This window comes from Bufo bufo, chromosome 4 (assembly GCF_905171765.1).
Source record: "Bufo bufo chromosome 4, aBufBuf1.1, whole genome shotgun sequence".
Taxonomy (NCBI): domain Eukaryota; kingdom Metazoa; phylum Chordata; class Amphibia; order Anura; family Bufonidae; genus Bufo; species Bufo bufo.
In genome coordinates this window covers 180,734,324-180,741,876 of record NC_053392.1, presented here as the reverse complement: position 1 = coordinate 180,741,876, position 7,553 = coordinate 180,734,324, and the positions used below count along the sequence as shown (strand labels likewise).

Genomic DNA, 7,553 nt, shown 5'->3' with positions numbered 1-7,553 from the left:
GTCATGTTTTTGATATTTTCTTGAGACATATTCTACTAGTTATTTTTTATCAATGGAATATCACACTGTCGGTGTATAGATATATTGTCTTTAATATATTGTCTTTAATATTACTTTTATAAACCACACCAGTGTGCAGCATGTTATTTATTAACGCGACTTCTACTACTTAGTTAATATTTAAAGCTGTGGTATACCACAAAAACCCCAGTGTATTTGAAGCATCACGGTATAGGTATTGCTGCTCACATAGGTAAAAGATGTGTGTGGAAAATGAGCTGAGGCGAATGAAGAGAAGACTTTTGTTTGCCTGAGCCCACATGAGAACTCCAGGGTAACTGAATAGTCTTTGGTTGGTTTGACAGACAATGCTGTGAGCCAGCAGACTCATTCTCACATACCAGAGGCAGGGGCTTTCAGGGGGTATCCAGACCACTGTAACAGAAGGCACCAATGCATCTACAGGCACTTCACAGCCTCTATCTTTGCTTGTTGACAAAAGGAAAGGCCTTGAAATGATAGAAAATCATTTTGGATGAGATATATGCTTTTTAGTGTTTTTTTTTCCCCCGCTTGAGCGGTATTGAAGAACTGGAAGTTCTTGGGAAGGAATAAGTGCACTGCCCTAAATGTAAGTAGTGAGACAGTGCCGAATGTGTTACACTTGTGCCTACGACAGGTGGAACTTAAACATTTCATTCCTATGTATTTGCTTTAGAAGAATTATTACATGACAATCGATGTCAAATGAATGCACATATCATGTTACGTTCTCCTTAAAGCTGTTTTCAGAGCTTTGCAAAGTGATGTGAAATAGTTATCTCCATTTCTTCAGGCCTCATTTTACATTTACCCTGTATGTTGCCTTTCTTGTTTCAGCCTGCAATGGTTTTGTAGACAGAACAGTAATGCAGGGTCTAAACGCTTTAAGTTTCAGATCTCCTTGTGAATTTAAAGTAAGCTAGGGAAAGCTGAGGTCCTTTCACTTAGTTTCTGAAAAGAGACTGGACATATTGTCCCAAAATTCCCACACTTCAAAGCAGCCGAGTAAGAGAAAGCTTAAAAGATGCTTCCCTCATTGCAAGCAATTAATATGTATAATGGATATGTAAGTCAGTGACTAAGATTATGTCATGTATGAATGTGTGCTCTGATGTTTATTACTTAAATCATTTGTATGTGTACTGTGTATGAAAGGCTATACTATAACATACTAAAATATACGGTAAGGGATCGCTCTCTCTCAGGGGGTCGCAATCACAGACTTCTCCTCTGACAACGGGGTTCAAGTCCAAAAGGTGCTTTATTTTGGCACTTCAGCGCCATCACATTCATAAAGCCCGTCTGGGCTCTACCTAATACACGTGTTGTCTCTACCTCACCTATAGAGCACCTTTCGCACACGGGATTAGATCCAGCTTCCTTAGCCATATATGGTCCAGCAGCCGCAGGCTGTGACCACACCAGCACCCTTGGGGGGAGATGGTCCAGAAGTCCTCCCGACTCTGAAGTCCTCCCGACTCTGACTCTTTCCATAGGCTTTGCTGGGCCCCCCAAACGTCAGTCTTTTCAAAGCCTCATGGCCCCTCAGCCCTCTTGGCTGAGACTACACAGAGCCTCTCAGGCTACCCTCTCTCTCAGGCTTCCTCAGCCTTTCTCCCTAAAAGTCATACACAGAGGGTTGTTTTATCCCACCTTGATTACAGCAGCAGGCCTCACCTGCGATCACCTCCGGCAAAAGACAAAACATGTAGTGGACGGGTGTGGACTGGCAGATCCCACTACCAAACCTATCGCCCAGTCCACATGAAATCCAGCCCAGAACAACATCTAGACAAAACTGTCTCAGCAAACTACACTTAGCTGAAACCACTTATACTGTACACATCACCACAATACGCTTAGAATCACTTATGTTATGAAAATGACATAAAAGGAGCAGAAAACCTTTGTAGTAGAAGCCGTCTTATAATACTATAATATTTGTGTCAGTAGTAAAATTTGTAGACTTTTTGTTAAATACCTGTTACTATTTATTGACTGGATGAAGTGTTATATGTTTTTATGTTATATCATGTCACATTTCGCTATATATTGAAATCAAATCTAAGATCAATATAACCTTTCTTCTAAAGTTTAATAATCTTCATGTGTTGCCATCCAGTACCCGTACCAGCCACCATTTTATTCAAGCTCTCATTTAGATGGTTGATGTCTGTGCTGGTTTAGCTTTATCAATGGAAGACATTGTCGCATTTACAATGAGTGTTAATAAGTGCTGTCCTAGAAGTAGAACACCATTGATATATAATGAGGCACAGAAATAGCTGTAACCTGAGTATATAGAAAAACAGAACCCAATCTGCAGGATCTGAAATGATTGTAAGCCACACTGTTTGCTACTAGGCTGCTTATTTGACCCCAAATGAGCTATTTATGTCTGCATTATTTTTTGCATACCTAGATAATTTTTTTTTTTTTTAGATTAACCAATATCACCATGAAACCTGCAACTGCTGTGTATCTCATAGTGCAAGGTGCCCTGCTTTGGACCCCCTCATTAATACAGAGCAAAAAGCTGCAACGTTAGAGAGGTTTCTACTCTGACGAAGGCATGCCATCACTGTGTTACATGGTGGGCCATTAGGTTAAACAGCCAGCATGTAGTACTAAACTTTCCCTGCTGCAGCCTAAGCATCTTTATAGATGAGGATGGCTTCATGGCTAACACCAACAGTGTCATATTATAAACTCTGACAATAAATTCACACAGTAGTTGTGGCCTGAAAAGAAAAACCCACAAAAAACATTGGGGTCATTTATGATGTTTGTCGTCAATTCGGTCGCAATCTGCGACTTTTCCCTGCTCATGCCACTTTTCCGAGGTGGCGGAAAAAGTGGGCGTGGTGTTGGTGGGGAAGGGGGCGGACCGGCCTGGCCCATTTCATTTATAGGGTTCTACACCTGAATTTGGTGTAGAAAATGACTTAAATCAATGCCAGCAAGGGAACTGGCGTAGATATAAGCAAGTCACATGACCAGCTCCTAAGTTATGTAGAGGCAGACATGGACTAAGACCGGTGTCTAAATCGCCAGTCTTAGTAAATGTCCCCCATTAGTTTTAAAAGGCAAGGATAGCATCATAGACCTTGGAGATTCCAACCAGACAATGTAGTAAATCTCCAGAAATCAAACCTAGGCAATAAGCAATGTATGGACAGCACTAATCATTCAGCAAGCAAGGTCATCATATCAGAAATATCTGCTATAACTAGGTATTCGTGAACCCAATAATAATCCTATTGAGTGGCTGGGATTCAGTGATTGTAAGATATTTACTAATGGCTGATATTGAATGTTGCATTTTTTTAGGTAGGTCTTAATGCTGCTAGACATAAAAAAAGAAGGGCAAAAATAACATCAACATTGACTCTAAATATATCCAGGTAGAAGGATAGACCGAGGGTAATCACAGAGTAGCTCATGAGACGTAAGCAACTCAAAGTCAAAGGGCTTTTTTATGTTGATTCCCTAAAAGACAAAGGGCCAGATTTATCATTAGCTCAGGTCAGAATAATGGAGTGAAAAAGTCCCAAAAAAAGTCCCAAACGCTAAAACTGCGCACAAATTTGCGACTTTTTTCTGCTCTGCACTATGCTCGCCAGTTTTCTGAAAGTGGGCGTGTTTTCTTATGTAAATGAATCTCTAGACAGATTTACTATTGGGATTATTTAAAAAGTCGCAAAAAAGTCGCAATTTCACTCCAGTGAGGACCATGCTTATCTTATGAGACTTTTTAATATAACATGCGACTTTTTCATAAAAACTTGCAACTTTTTCGTAAAGATGTGCGACTTTTGTAAAGCTGCTTACTGACGGATAAACTGCTACCGTCAAACCACATTTATTACAGTCTTAAAGGGCTGATCATAAATCTGACTTGGCTAAAACTGACTTTAGCCATATGTGAAAGTGGAGTGAGCTGTCAGTCATGATAAATCTGGCCCAAAATGTGTCCATGATTCAGCCAGAGAGCCTTAGAGGTACAGAACTGTCTAGGAATGCCACACTTCTGCCAAGATGGAAGAGATCTGACACACGTACAATAATTATAAATGGTAAACCAACACGGAAACATGTACATAGATAGCTCCAAACCCCTCTATAGACAAGCACATTGGAATGGTTATATGTTTATTACTATGGGAAGAGTACACAATCAATTTGCAGGTGCAGGTCTTCAGATTTAATAATTTGTCAGACAAGGCAAATGAAGCAGCAGAATGTACTGTCTCGAAAGTATATCTGACTGGACCTGTCAGGATGGACAATGGTCAGGATAAGCATGAATAATGAAAAGGGAATAAAGTAATAATGGAAGTAGGAAAGGGCTATGGGTGGTCTGACTATAAACCGAACATTGTACTGTCAGGCTTGCTAGCACCCTGAGCTGAATTTTAAAACCTACCAAAATGACTAGCTGCTAAAATATTAACAAGTGGTGGTAACTTTCCCTTACTGTATATAAAACCCAAAAACAGTTTTTGGGGGTTGCGGTTAGGACTAATATATTTTTACCTACACTTACAAGTCAACATAGCACCAGCTCATTGATTTCTGTGGAATTTAGATAATCCTCTAAAATCCTGGTAGGGGAAACCAGACAGTGTGCACGCAATAAATGCACACTCGCCCATGTTGGCCAGTGAGTGCACAATTTTACTGCAGAATTGTGCCTCCATTGACTGCCGTAGAAGAGCGTTGCTTGGCCGTGTGGTGCTGCCAGCCACACAGTCTGGTCTTTCTTTCCGGGGGTTTTAAAGGATTATTTAAATGCAACTGAAACCAATGAGCTGGTGCTATGTCCACCTGCTAGTGTAGGTAAACATACATTAGTCCCAACCACAACCCCTTGTGTGTAATTTGGGGGTTCATATAAGGCAAAGTTAGTACCATTTGCTAATATTTTAGCAGCTAGTAATTTTGGTAGGTTTTGAAATTCAGCTCAGACAGTACAATGTTCGGTTTGTAGTCAGACCACCCACTGCCCTTTCCTGCTTCTATTATTTTATTCCCTTTTCATTATTCATGCTTTTCCTGACAGTCTGGTCCCAAGCTAAGCAAAATTTGACATGCAGCATTTTTGTTAATTCCACTGCAGTTTTTCTTGCAGTCTTTTTGAGCAAATAAATATAGATGTAGTACAGTAAGTGCCTGTTTGACATTACATGTGTCTTATGAGTAACAATTTACGTTTTGATAGCTCATATTGGGGGCATAAATCACACACATAACAAAACACAATAATTTATGGTCCCGTTTAGGCCCCACTCAATGACTTACAGGTTATGTTTCCTCTGGCTGGAGTCATTCTCTTTCATTTTTTTCTCAGTTCTGCACAGATGATGTCTCCTGACCACAACTTGTTTCTGCATAGTTAACCACACCTATTTAGTAATAATGCCTCCTTTTATACCCCTAGTAGTGCCGTCTTCACATATAATGCTCCCCGGAAGGGCCCTCTTCACATATAATGCCCCCCAGTAGCAGCCTCTTAACATATAATGCCCCCCAGTTGCAGCCTCTTTACATACAGTATAATGCCCCCCAGTATTGCCCTCTTCACATATAATGACCCCCCAGTAGTGCCTTCTTTACATAAAAGTGTCCCCGAGTTGTAGCATATTTAAATTTCATGCCACCTTCAGCCTATGAGGCTAAACGGTGGGGCACAGGAACTGTCCCTGCTGTTCAACTTCGGTGCTCTCCGTGGACCAGTACCAGATGATCTATGGCCCAGTATTTGCCCGCTGCCCGGGATTTGGGAACCGCTGTACTAGGAGACTTTAACATGCAATCATGAGAATGATTTTTACATAGACTGCAATGATTTACCGTTATTGTCTATGGGAGATTCAATACATTCCTATGGAGCCCTGGTCACAATGTTAAATGTGGTTAAATGTCTGTGATCGGCGTTATCACCAATTGCAAGCATTAGCTCAGGCTATTTGCTGTTTAAAATGCATTTTTAAAGATTGGACTTCTGCTATACTTGTACAGCGGCATTCCTGAAGGGGTTAAACATGGCACATTTACAGTGGTCCTATACCAACTTTCTGGTGTAAATCACAGGTTTGCAAGTTGTAAATGCCATTCTGTCTAAATTTTGTCACAAGTGATGTTTATACACCATCTTTGCCAATTTCCAGAAAGAGGGCATGGTAGGGTCAGGCCCTTCAGTCCCAACATATTTACCATCATTTATACCAAGTGTCCACGTACTTTTGGCTCATAGTCTATTTCTACTGGCACTGGATAAGTTATTAAAGGGGTTGTCTCATATTGCCGTTACTAAAGCGAGATGAGACACAGTTCCGACCACCTCCCGGCCGGTTAACTGCAGATTGCTTTGGCTCTCTGCTGTTTCAGTAGCTCTCACTGCTGTGCATGAGAGCTACTGCAACAGAGTAGCACAGCAAGCTATACTGATTCCCTAACTCAGAAACAGGATAGCTTGTTGTTCTACGCTGTTTTAGTAGCTCTCATGCATGGAAATGAGAGCTACTAAAACAGCAGAACGCTGAAGCGCTCTGCTGTTTCCTGGCCGGGAGGTGGTCGGAACTGTGTCTCAACCCCTTTAAACTACTTTAAACTACTGTATGTAGACTTTTCTTAGAGATTAACACTTCGGATGTTGATTATTTTATTGACCATGTAAATTAAGCTTAGTAAAAAAAAAATCAGCTTTTTGGTATAAATCTACTTTCACACACAGTAAGGTCACATGACGATGTCATAAAGCTTATTTAATCTGCATTCCATGGATTCCATCTGCAGTGCTGCACTGATTAACAGGTGAAAACTACTCTGTGTTCTAGAAAATTTTATTTGCTTGCAAACAGTCCCTTCAATAGAGGCAGACCACATAACTGCTATGGGCCCTGGGGCCTGGGGCTCGGGGAGCTCAGTTTAAACAGGTGATTTCAGTAACTGTATACATTCCTGTGCACTCAGCTCCCCCTAGTGGTGGCTGCAGCAGCCAGCTTGTGGTAGAATGGAAGCAGGAGATTTATCAATTTATTAATGCCAGCTGGTATAAATGTATTGAGAAATATGGTGGGCAGAATGAGTGCCATATTTATGAAGCACCTGTTCCACTTTACTGGCATAGAACCTGGAAAAAGTAAGTGATGCCATGTGTGACTGTTTTATTAGAATTTTTTAATTAAAATTTAAATGTGAATTCATCAGAATTCTGGTGTTGTGCTTTGCATTTTACGTTACCTGGGAGTGATTGACATACACATACTCGGATATTGGATGACGCATGGGGGCCATACTAAGTTTTGCTGTGCAGCCTTATGAGATCTGTGTACTCCCCTGCTTGCAAACCTAAATTCTCATACAGAGGTGTAGTGTATATTATATTTTCCAGTGTATATTACAGTTTGGGTTGCAATACAGCTCTGTCATTCCGGCATTTCTTGTCGTATTTCACTACAATACGAGAAGAATAGACGCAGTTCACATTTGGTGTTATTTGCGCTAAA

General features: G+C 40.8%; 1 protein-coding gene across 1 annotated transcript in view; it reads left to right on the top strand.

The window, feature by feature from the left end:
* The first annotated feature begins 238 nt into the window (after window positions 1–238).
* Window positions 239–7,553, top strand: part of VEPH1 (ventricular zone expressed PH domain containing 1) — a 662,929-nt gene continuing 655,614 nt past the window's right edge. Inside the window, exon 1 of the mRNA XM_040428144.1 lies at window positions 239–631. The gene's annotated coding sequence lies outside the window, so the exon portion shown is untranslated. The remainder of the gene's footprint in view (window positions 632–7,553) is intronic.